This window comes from Schistocerca piceifrons, chromosome 9 (genome assembly GCF_021461385.2).
Source record: "Schistocerca piceifrons isolate TAMUIC-IGC-003096 chromosome 9, iqSchPice1.1, whole genome shotgun sequence".
In the NCBI taxonomy this organism is placed as follows: Eukaryota; Metazoa; Arthropoda; class Insecta; order Orthoptera; family Acrididae; genus Schistocerca; species Schistocerca piceifrons.
Window position 1 is genome coordinate 204,413,439 of NC_060146.1, and position 13,195 is coordinate 204,426,633.

Genomic DNA, 13,195 nt, shown 5'->3' on the forward strand with positions numbered 1-13,195 from the left:
TCCGGCCATCCTGATTTAGGTTTTCCGTGATTTCCCTAAATCACTCCAGGCAAATGCCGGGATGGTTCCTCTGAAAGGGCACGGCCGACTTCCTTCCCCATCCTTCCCTAATCCGATGAGGCCGATGACCACGCTGTCTGGTCTCCTTCCCCAAACCAACCACCCAACCAATTCCAACATTTCCATCGTTCATTACGTACGTCGTTTTTCCGACAGATGTGTCGACTGAAATGTAATAGGATTTCTGCTTTTATAATTTTTCCTCTTTAAAACGCTGGGAAAAGTGACAAATACTAGAATCGGTAACTACAAATAAGCTATACAAGAGGTCCATTCTAGTTACCGAATCCAAGCATTGCACGGTTCATTATTTAGATCGTTTTTGCAGCAGGTGTGTGCACCGAAACGTAACAGGATTTCTGCATCCGTAATTGCTCTCTGAACTTCTGCGAAAAAGTAACTGATTTTGGGATCGGTAACCAGGATTAACGAATGTAGGTCGGTCAATTCTAGTTATCGATTCCAATACTTGTTACTTTTTGTGAATTTCGTTATATGTGTACTGGCTTTTGTTTTCGGATTTCTGTGTCGGTTTCTCCACATTTCGTGCTACTGTTCCATATACGTTATTATTTATTTCGTTTTCCCGTAGTTGTATTGCATTTTAGTTTCTCCTCGCTCGAAACCCCCACTTTCGAGCGGTAGCCCTTTAGATTCAATAATTATTAATACAAATTAACGCTATTTTATAATATGAAGACTTCACGCACTATACTGTAACGAATTTTATTTAAAGATTCTCGGTGCTTTTCTTAGTCGCATCTTTTACGATAGTAATTTATTTCACGCATATTTATTTCTCTTTGGTTTTGTTCTTAATTATTTCCACTATCTTCAGTTCGTTTCGACATAATTTGTGCCTAAGTAAATACTCGCGTGAACTGTGATTCACCCCGTTTACATGGAGATCCCAAAACAGGATATTGTATACCGATTTTTCAATACCGCTACTGGGTGGTCATGTAAACACTTCCAAAGTGATTCAGGAAATCCGCTTCTAGTTGCCGGTTTTCCGATTTTCGCTTCCGTGTAAACGTAACCGGTTTTGAAACGTGCTTGGTTTGTCAAGTTACGTCTTGTTTTCAAAATATTCGGTTAGTATGGTTAGTGAAGGAGAAAAAGAAATACACTCCTGGAAATGGAAAAAAGAACACATTGACACCGGTGTGTCAGACCCACCATACTCGCTCCGGACACTGCGAGAGGGCTGTACAAGCAATGATCACACGCACGGCACAGCGGACACACCAAAAACCGCGGTGTTGGCCGTCGAATGGCGCTAGCTGCGCAGCATTTGTGCACCGCCGCCGTCAGTGTCAGCCAGTTTGCCGTGGCATACGGAGTTCCATCGCAGTCTTTAACACTGGTAGCATGCCGCGACAGCGTGGACGTGAACCGTATGTGCAGTTGACGGACTTTGAGCGAGGGCGTATAGTGGGCATGTGGGAGGCCGGGTGGACGTACCGCCGAATTGCTCAACACGTGGGGCGTGAGGTCTCCACAGTACATCGATGTTGTCGCCAGTGGTCGGCGGAAGGTGCACGTGCCCGTCGACCTGGGACCGGACCGCAGCGACGCACGGATGCACGCCAAGACCGTAGGATCCTACGCAGTGCCGTAGGGGACCGCACCGCCACTTCCCAGCAAATTAGGGACACTGTTGCTCCTGGGGTATCGGCGAGGACCATTCGCAACCGTCTCCATGAAGCTGGGCTACGGTCCCGCACACCGTTAGGCCGTCTTCCGCTCACGCCCCAACATCGTGCAGCCCGCCTCCAGTGGTGTCGCGACAGGCATGAATGGAGGGACGAATGGAGACGTGTCGTCTTCAGCGATGAGAGTCGCTTCTGCCTTGGTGCCAATGATTGTCGTATGCGTGTTTGGCGCCGTGCAGGTGAGCGCCACAGTCAGGACTGCATACGACCGAGGCACACAGGGCCAACACCCGGCATCATGGTGTGGGGAGCGATCTCCTACACTGGCCGTACACCACTGGTGATCGTCGAGGGGACACTGAATAGTGCACGGTACATCCAAACCGTCATCGAACCCATCGTTCTACCATTCCTAGACCGGCAAGGGAACTTGCTGTTCCAACAGGACAATGCACGTCCCCATGTATCCCGTGCCACCCAACGTGCTCTAGAAGGTGTAAGTCAACTACCCTGGCCAGCAAGATCTCCGGATCTGTCCCCCATTGTGCATGTTTGGGACTGGATGAAGCGTCGTCTCACGCGGTCTGCACGTCCAGCACGAACGCTGGTCCAACTGAGGCGCCAGGTGGAAATGGCATGGCAAGCCGTTCCACAGGACTACATCCAGAATCTCTACGATCGTCTCCATGGGAGAATAGCAGCCTGCATTGCTGCGAAAGGTGGATATACACTGTACTAGTGCCGACATTGTGCATGCTCTGTTGCCTGTGTCTATGTGCCTGTGGTTCTGTCAGTGTGATCATGTGATGTATCTGACCCCAGGAATGTGTCAATAAAGTTTCCCCTTCCTGGGACAATGAATTCACGGTGTTCTTATTTCAATTTCCAGGAGTGTATTAGACTGAGCATGTAGCTACCTATCTGTAATATTTAAGTGAAAAGAAATAACGAGTGAGGTGACAATCAGAAACCGGATCAACTGTCTTCCAGACGCCACATCTAACTCCGCTAGTGACAGTGAAAAACTGTTTCCGAAATTCGGTTTCCGTCTTTCTGAAGATGTGTCACATGTAACCGCAGTGATTTTAGTTTTACCGTACGCTATATTCCTTTGTTTATGAATTTCTTCCGCTACTTTCAAAGATGGTCTCTATCTAGCGGCGTCGCCTCTGGAATGACATCATTGCCCAAAGCAGACGAGTGGAATCGAGCACAGAATTTATCCCGTCCTTGCTGTCACGGATCGCTGCCTATCCTGCTATACACAGCAGGCAACCCTCTAACTTTCACGTTGTGTGACGTGGGGTTGACTTTCAACAACTCGTCGCCTACTTGTGGTTATTAAACCATTACATAAAAACAGGAATAGGTCTGATGCAAACAACTATCGCCAAATCTCACTTCGACAGCTTTATCCAAACTTCTTGAAAAATAATGTATTCAAGAGCAGCATCACATATTTGAAAAATGAAGTACTGACAAAATGTCAATCTCGTTTCCAGAAAGGTTTTTTGACAAAAAACGTTATATATGCTTTCACCGATCAAATATTACAAGCATTGAATAACCGAACATCAGCCACTGGGATATTTTGTGATCTCTCAAAGGCTTTTGATTGTGTCAGTCACGAAATTATTCTAGATAAGCTTAAGTATTGTGGTAGGAGTGGGACAGTGCACAAATGGTTTAATTCATATTTGCAGAAGGTTGAAATTAACAGTACAGATAGTAAGTGTGGTGTCACCGCCAGACACCACACTTGCTAGGTAGTAGCCTTTAAATAGGCCGCGGTCCGTTAGTATACGTCGGACCCGCGTGTCACCACTGTCAGTGATTGCAGACCGAGCGCCACCACACGGCAGGTCTAGAGACTTCCTAGCACTCGCCACAGTTGTACAGCCGACTTTGCTAGCGAAGCTACACTGACCAATGCGCTCTCATTTGCCGAGACGATAGTTAACATAGCCTTCAGCTACGTCACTTGCTACGACCTAGCAAGGCGCCATTACCAGTTTATATTCAGTGTAATAATGTCTAAACAAGAGCGATGTTCTCCAATTGTGGATTAAAGTTAAGTATTCCAAGAACTACGTTCTTTTCTTTATAGGATAATCACTTTACCTTGTTCCAGACCTCATGCCAATCTGCGTGAGCTTAACGCGTGCCTTTCGGTTACCTCCGAGTGGCTTGGCTGTCTTGCCACGCCACTACAGTAAGCAAAAATCAACAGTGTCCTCTAGCAAGAATGGTGTCCCACATGGTTCAGTCTTATGTCCCTTATTGTTCTTATTAAACAGAGTGTTTCAAAATGAATATACTGGTTTTAAGGCTTTGTAGCATTTATTACGTTTAACTTACAATTATAAATAATACGTCAAATGAAAGAGGAACTCTAACAGTTTTTAAGAAAAGTGTTCAATATGAGCACCATTGTCACACATCGAGTCGATAGGCGAGTTTTTCCAAAACCTGGATCAGTATGTCTACAGTAATTGTTGCAACAGTGCTGTTTCTGAAGTCGGATAGATCAACCTGGTAGCGGAGACAAATACACATCATCTTTTATAAACCCCCCAAACGCAAAAATCGATGGCGATCGGATCTTGTGTGAACATGAAGATCGTATAAATTTAGCTCTGTCATTCAGCGCCTTGCGGCCAATCCGGCGGTGGGGTACAACGTCGTTTAGCCAGTCGCGTGCTGAGTTATGCCAGTGAGACGGCGCACCATTTTGCTGCTGAGAAACACCAGTTACAGTTGCTTCACCGAGAAAGTCGATAGGAGTCTCGTTGCAACTGTACCATCTCGTGGGGATTTGCCTACCTCCAGATACACATATTACGTGTGTTCACATTTCCATTTAGGTTAAATGTCGATTCACCGCTGAAGACGACACGATCCAGAAAATCTTCATCTCATGCAGAAAAATTTCATTTGCGAACCTGGCACGTAAATCGTAGAATGTAGGCTTTAGAGCTTGTAACAACTGCGAACGACAAGGACGAACTGATTTCTTGGGACTACGCGCGATAGACTCTCACTCACTCAAGACGTTCTTCATTCATTGTCGGTCGTTCCATACTCTTCCCTTTGCGCACGGGTATACAAATAAATCTGTTTGAGTTGTTCTTTCATTTGATGTGTTATTTATAATTATAAGTTGAATGTAATAAAAGCTACCAAACCTTAAAACCCGTTTATTCATTCTGAAACACCCCGTATAGTAATGACTTGCCACTCTATTCTCATGAAGATACGAAACTAGTTCTTTTTGCTGATGATACAAGTATAGTAATCACATCCAACAAGCAAGAATCAGCTGAGTAAATTGTAAATAATGTCTTTCAGAAAATTATTAAGTGGTTCTCTGCAAATGGACTCTCACTAAATTTCGAGAAAAACACAGTTTGTATATTTCTGCACAGTAAATGGCATAAAACCATTGATAATTATAGACTACGAACAGAAGTCTGTTGCTAAGGCAGAATATTCAAAATTTGTGGATGTGTGCATTGACGAGCAATTGAATTGGAAGAACTACTTCTGCTATTAGGGCTATTGCAAATTTTGGTGATAACATACCAGTAAATTAGCGTATTATGCCTATTTCCATTCACTGCTTTCATATGGCATCATATTTTGGGGCAATTCGTCATTAAGACAGAAAGTATTCATTGCACAAAAGCGTGTAATTAGAGTAACAGCTGGGGCCCACGCAAGATCACTTTGCAGACACTTATTTAAGGAACTCGAGATATTCACAGTACCTTCGCAATACATATATTCACATATAAAATTTGTCATTAATAACCCATTCCAATTCAAAAATAACAGCGAAGTGCATAGCTACAACACTAGAAGAAAGGATGATCTTCGCTATTCCGGATTACACCTCAATTTGGGACAGAAAAGGGTGAATTATGCTGCCGCAAAAATCTTTGGCCATTTGCCAAGTAGCATTAAAAGTGTGACAGACAACCAACCAACATTTAGAAGTAAATTAAAAGAATTTCTGAATGACAACTCCTCCTAAAAAATGGCTCTGAGCACTATGGGACTCAACTGCTGAGGTCATTAGTCCCCTAGAACTTAGAACTAGTTAAACCTAACTAACCTAAGGACATCACAAACATCCATGCCCGAGGCAGGATTCGAACCTGCGACTGTAGGACAACTCCTCCTAGTTTTCAGCTATGAAGTAGTAACTGTATATATATATATATATATATATATATATATATATATATATATATATATATATATATATATTGTGTAAACAAAACTTACGTTAGTGACACGTTCCAGAACAATACGAAATGTCGTAGTCATGATCTATGGAACAAGGACTTATGTATGTATGTATGTATGTATGTATCTCCGCCTTTCGACAGCGTTCCAGAGATGCCGAACACAGGAGGTCGCCAACAGCCGACCTTCGCCGTTTCCGGGACGCTAGATCCCAGGCGCTGCGCCCTAAGATCTGTCCTTTGTTAAAGTCGCCAATGTCGGTGGATTTCGCCACTGATCCTCCGCGTAGTTTCTTTAGCGCGTCCACGTGCCTGCGACCGCGGCGGTGTTAGTAGTGTGTGTGCGCGCAGTTCTCCGCTTCACCTCAGTGACTGATGTGTGCTTTGTGCGCCTGGGGACTTTAAGGCGTCCCCGTGCTGCGGCAGAGCACAGCTGTTGTCGCTAGGAAATGTCCCGCTGAGCACAACACGACAAGACCGAGGTCAGTCGCTGCGTGTTTACCGACCGTACACCCAGCTGAAAGGCTTCGTTCGCTAAAGCTTCTGCTCGGGGAGGGAGCGCTGCTGCTGGTTAGGATCTCCCGGACTTCCGTTCATCACTGCATTTCTTTACTCCAATTACCGCATTTTCAAAGAGGGTCGTCGAACAGGCGGACATACGAGGTGTGATTAAAATCAAGAATTTTTGACTAACGAAAATAATTATATTTATTCGTCTACATGTTAACGCCTTAAAAGTAGTCCCATTACATACACTGGAGAGCCAAAGAAACTGGTACACCTGCCTAATATCGTGTAGGGACCACGCGAGCAACACGACGCAGCATTCACTCGACTAATGTCTGAAGCAGTGCTGGAGGGAATCGACACCACGAATCCTGGAGGGCTGTCCATAAATCCGTAAGAGTACGAAGGGGTGGCGATCTCTTCTGAACAGCGCGTTGCAAGGCATCCCAGATATGCTCAATAATGTTCATGTCTGAGGCGTTTGGTGGCCAGCGGAAGTGTTTAAACTCAGAAGAGTGTTCCTGGGGCCACTCTGCAGCAATTCTGGACGTGTGTGGGGTGTCGCAGAGTCCTACTGCTGGAATTACCCAAGTCCATCGAATGTACAATGGACATGAATGGATGCAGGTGATCAGACAGGATGCTTACGTATGTGTTACCTGTCAGAGTCGTATCTAGACGGATCAGGGGTCCCATATCACTCAAACCGCACACACCCCACACCATTACAGATCCTCCACCAGCTTGAACAGTCCCCTGCTGATATACATGGTCCATGGGTTCATGAGGTTGTCACGCCCATCCGCTAGATACAATTTGAAACGAGACTCGTCCGACCAGGCAACATGTTTCCAGTCATCAACAGCCCAATGTACATGTTGACGGTCCCAGGCGAGGCATAAAGCTTTGTGTCGTGCAGTCGTCAAGGGTACGCGAGTGGGCCTTCTGCTCCGAAAGCCCATATCGATGATGTTTCGTTGAATGGTTCGCACGCTGACACTTGTTGATGGCCCAGCCTTGAAATCTGCAGCAATATGAAGGGATGCACTTTTGTCACGTCGAACGATTATCTTCGCTCATCGTTGGTCCCGTTCCCGTAGGATCTTTTTCCGGCAGAAGCAGTGTCGGAGATTTGATGTTTACCGGATTGGTTAAAAAAATGGCTCTGAGCACTATGGGACTTAACATCTATGATCATCAGTCCCCTAGAACTTAGAACTACTTAAACCTAACTAACCTAAGGACATCACACACATCCATGCCCGAGGCAGGATTCGAACCTGCGACCGTAGCGGTCACGCGGTTCCAGACTGAAGCGCCTAAACCGGACGGCCATACCGGCCGGCCTGTAACCGTTTCTTTGTCGCTTCAGTGTATTATCCACGTACACCAGCGTATCTTCCAGAACAATGTCTGATATGGCACGTAGCTCTTTCAACGACATGCTTTTAATCTCATCTACACTGCTGAAACGACGTCCCTTTTTATCTTCGAAAACAGAATAAAGTCACACGAGGACATACATAGCGAATATGGAATTTGGGGCATTATTAAAGCGTTGTTTATCGCCAAAAACTGACGATCAATCAATGAAATGTGAGCAATTGAATTGTCGTGGTGTGAAAGTTACGAATCCTTTCGCTACAATTTTTTTTCCTTCAGATTGCTTCTCGCACACGGCGTTGATCTTCTAGGTAGTTTGTTTATTGACCCTTTGACCTTTTGGCAATAACTCGTGATGCACAACGCCGTTAAAATCGAAGAAAACAGTGAGCAGAACCTTCCCATTCAACCGCACTTGTCGAGCTTTTTTCTGACTTGGCGAACCAGAATGCCTCACTGGGACAGTTGAGTCTTAGTTGTTACGTCATACCCGTACAGCCACGTTTCGTCACATGTTATGACACGTCTCAGTAGTTCTGCATCGTTGCTGACTTCATTTGGCGACTCCTGAGCGACTTCTATTCGCCGGCGTTTATGCTCGAAATTCAACACCTTTGGCGCGAATGTTGCTGTTCAAAACACACGAAAAGATTTCGCTGCACGAGCCAGCTGATATGCCAACTCCGTCAGCAATTTCCCTGACTGTGATTCGGCGATCGTTCATACTCACTTCTTTTACATTTTCCACCTTTTCGTCGGCTGTTGATGTTCTGGGGTGTCTATAGAATGTTCGTCATCTTTAAATCCTTCACAGTCGTCTTGAAAACGCTTACATCATTCGTAAACGCTTCCTTTGCTTACAACGGACTCACTAAAAGCAACATTCAAAATTTATAAAACTCTCACATTTTATTCAGTTTTTATAGCAAAATCTGAGGCAAATCACTCGAAGCATTGTTTAAAAAAAATAGCCAATCGAAAGCAAACCCGAGTAAACTTCTTCGCAACTAACGACAGACTAAAATTCCATTATGGCTGTTGGTGCACACACACGTTTAAAACATGTTTACCAACACAGGAAAGAAAAATGGCGCGAATCTAATACAACGCGTGAAATTAAAATTTTCCCGATACTTTCTGAACACACCTTGTATCCGTAGGCCTCCATCTCTGACGATCTGTTGTAGAATATTAGAACACGTTTTATGCTCGCTTTATAAAGGAATACGGAAATATAACTCACTGAGGAATAAAATAATCAGGAAATTCCGAGAAGCCAAGGCGTAATGGCTGCAGGAAAAATGCGAAGAAAACGAAAAAAAGAAAAAGATTAATAATGTGCTTCCGGACGTACTGCCAACTTGTTTTCCATTTTCTGCACAATATCTCGCCCGACTCAGCTGGGGATGTGAGTTTTGCTGTTACATATGTGTACTCGCTGTGAGCTATTGTTGGTTTCACGCTATTTATAGCCGAGTTGGGTTACCCACTGCCACAATCCTCTTTGATGCTTTTCTGTCTTGCAAAGCTCGTATTGATATTCTCCGAGACGCACTTTTTCTCAGCATTTTCCGACACAAGTGTACAGATGACCGGCGACGTTTTAATTAACTGAGTACTGGACCCCAAGCATTATGTAAATCGAAGCCGCCGTCCCTGTTTAATAGGTTTTCTGGCATCTTTATTTCGATAGCCTCATTGATTATGCTGCACCGGAACTTGGCGTGCGCGCCACGGTACTGCTCTCCTCGTGTTTCATTTCATGATCATATTCGGGATAGAGTTTGGTTTGCGTTGTTGTTTTAGTCGGGTCTGTCGCTGACGTTCCCGGCATCTCTGTAGGTTTCCGATAGCAGGCTGTATATCGCATTCCATGTGAATGTGGCTGAAGCTAACAGTACCCCCGTTCCGTCGGTAACTATTGTACTGCACTACAGTGTTACATCGGCTGCATTCGAGCGCTAGCATGCCGCACTCCCCAATGCAGTAAATCGCGGTTTTAACGTATTTTAATATTGACAAAACAGTTATACTGACACTGCCATTTGACTTGTAACCACATTGCATTTACGATAGGTATAAAACAGCCAATCGGTTGCAACAACATTTTCCTTTCATCACGTTTGGATATCAACTATGGATGTCTTTATCAAACAATTCGCGATTACCTAAAAATATTATAAATGACTATTGACACAGAGAAAACTAAAGAATAACGAGTTTCTATATTCCGAACAAATTTATAAGATACACTACACACGTGGTGACAATTATTGAACTATATGAAAGGAAACGTAAGTAGTTACAAATTACGGCGTGCGCACACTTAATTCAACATGTAAACATCACTATAGGTATCAGGATATAGTTTATGACGTGTTCGATATGCAATCATTGGCGATGATATGGCACAGACGAAAGCGAAATTCTGCAGTATAGTAACATCGATGGTGTCGATGACCTACTGAATGGCTGTTTTCAGCCCAGAACTTGTTTTGGGGTCATTGCTGTACACCTTGCCTTTAATATAGCCCCACAAAAAGGAATCGCCATGTGTTCAGATCCGTAGAATATGGCGGCCAACCGAGGCTCATGCAAGTGTTCTCTGGTTACCCCAGAAACAGAATGCGGACCCCAAAGTGCTCCTCGAGGACATCAAACACTCTCCTGCTTCGATAGGGTCGAGGCCAGTCTTGCATGAACCACATCTTGTCGAAATCAGGGCGGCTTTGAACAATGGATATGAAATCATCTTCTAAAACCTTCACGTACCATTTGGTACCCACCGTGTTGATGGTGAAGAGACTTCAAGATTGCGAAAAGCGGATGCTCAGTCCTCAAGTGCGCCAGTTTTGCTTATTGACGAATCCATCCAAATAAAAGTGGGCTTCGTCTCTAAACCAAACCACACAGCGCATACTTATTCTCATCATGCCCCTCGGCTAACTGTGCAGTTTGAACGTCCTAATGCAAACAGTTTAATAAGTCATGGCTACAAAATATTAACACAAATTCTTTACAGACGAATGGAAAAAATTGTAGAAGGTGACCTCGGGGAAGATCAGTTTGGATTCCGTAGAAATGTTTAAACCCACGAGGCAATACTTACCCTACGACTTATCTTAGAAGAAAGATTAAGGAAAGGCAAACCTACGTTTCTAGCATTTGTAGACTTAGAGAAAGCTTTTGGCAATGTTGACTGGAATACTCTCTTTCAAATTATGAAGGTGGTAGAGGTAAAATGCAGGGAGCAAAAGGCCATTTACAATTTGTACAGAAACGAGATGGCAGTTATAAGAGTCGAGGGGCATGAAAGAGAAGCAGTGGTTGGGAAGGGAGTAAGACAAGTTTGTAGCCTATCCCCGATGTTATTCAATCTGTATATTGAGCAAGCAGTAAGGGAAACAAAAGAAAATTTGGAGTAGGAATTTAAAAGTCCAGGAGAAGAAATATAAACTTTGAAGTTTCCTGATGAGATTCTAATTCTGTCAGAGACAGCAAACAGCTTGGAAGAGCAGTTGAACGGAATGGACAGTGTCTTGAAAGGAGGATATAAGATGAACATCAACAAAAGCAAAACGAGGATAATGGAACGTAGTTGAATTAAATCAGGTGATTCTGAGGGAATTACATTAGAAACGAGACCCTTTAAGTAGTAGATGAGTTTTGTTATTTGGCGAGCAACATAACTGATGATCGTCGAAGTAGACAGGATATAAAATGTAGACTGGCAACGGCAAGGAAAGCGTTTCTGAAGAAGAAGTTTGTTAACATTGAGTGTCGATTTAAGTGTCAGGAAGTCGTTTCTGAAGATATTTGTATGGAGTGTAGCCATGTGGAGAAGTGAAACAGTGACGGTAAATAGTTTCGTTAAGAAGAGAATAGAAGCTTTCTAAATGTGGTGCTACAGAAGAATGCTGAAGATTAGATGGGTGGATCACGTAACTAATGAGGAGGTGCTGAAAAGAATTGGGGAGAAGAGGAATTTGTGGTATAACTTGACTAGAAGAAGGGATCGGTTCATAGGGCACAATTGAGACAGCAAGGAACCACTATTTTAGTAGGCAATTGTGGGAGGTGAAAGTCGTAGAGGGACACCAAGAGATGAATGCAGTAAACATATTCAGAAGGATGTAGGTTGCAGCAGTTAGTCGGAGATGAAGAGGCTTGCACAGGATAGAGTAGCATGGAGGGCTGCATCAAACCAACTGAACTGAAGACCGCAACAACAACAATAACAACAACGCAAACCGTTCAGACGTTATGACGATTTTATTTCACATAGTTCAACAATTGTCACCATGTACATTAAATGCAGTTGCGAATATGGATAACCATCAGCTGCGTAAGATTTATAAGAAGACTGTACTCACATGTAGTAACTGACGAAGGACTTTAAGAACAATAATGCTTTCGCCACAAAGTACTTCATTACAAAGTTTAATATGAAGTTAATAGTTGAACATAAAATTCAACACACTGAAATTGGCACGTAGCTGATAAGATGCCCAAGTTGCCATTACGTGGACACGGAACAACTCGCGCCATCTACTATTATGTTTATTACTGTGGATATCGGCAGATGTACCTAAGGTCCCCCGCATCCGCACGGACTTGTAGATATCCGACTGTTCTCTGGAGACGGGTTCCAGAACTCTGAAGCGCTGTCTTTCTCACTCTTCTGGTCGCGTTAGACAGCGTATTGTGTCGAGCTGCCGCAACTGGACGCTATCATAGTTCTCGCCCGCCGAACACTGCCGTGCTTGCATCCCGACCCGCTAGCGCCCATCTACAGGTCATTTCTTGGTCGTGACTCAGACACCAAATATCCTGCGAACGGTTCCTTCTGGAGATAAGCACCGTACGGCCCGAATAATTCCCACAGTGGGGCCGCAATTGGCGTTAGCCAGTATTACCCTATCATTCTTCTTTGACTAAGAAATATTCGTGAAATTTCTTTGACAGCGACCTTTGAGGTGGCGTTAAAAAGGGGTATTACACTCTCGTCGTATTTTTCGTCAAATTTCAAGATGGCGGACACGAACTAGTTATTATGCGCTGCAGTTGAATGTACCACAATTGCATTGTGTGAGTGTATTCGGAAGAAAAGCGCCAAACGAAAAGGAAACATACTTCCATGAAACCATAGGTATTACATCGCGAAAGTAAAAGCATTCAGCAAAATTTGTTAAGAGAACTGCAAGTGGTGGACGTCAAGCCTTATATATACTTAAGAGCCAAATAAACTGGTACTCCCGCCTAATATCGTGTTGGACTTCCCCGAGCACGCAGAAGTGGCGCAACACGACGTGGAGTAAACTCCACTACTGTCTGAAGTAGTGC

At 44.1% G+C, this 13,195-nt stretch overlaps 1 protein-coding gene across 1 annotated transcript in view; it reads right to left on the reverse strand.

Moving 5' to 3' along the window:
• The window catches only part of LOC124717377 (protein PALS1-like), a 550,527-nt gene that overhangs the window by 72,354 nt on the left and 464,978 nt on the right, over positions 1–13,195 (reverse strand). The window lies entirely within an intron of this gene.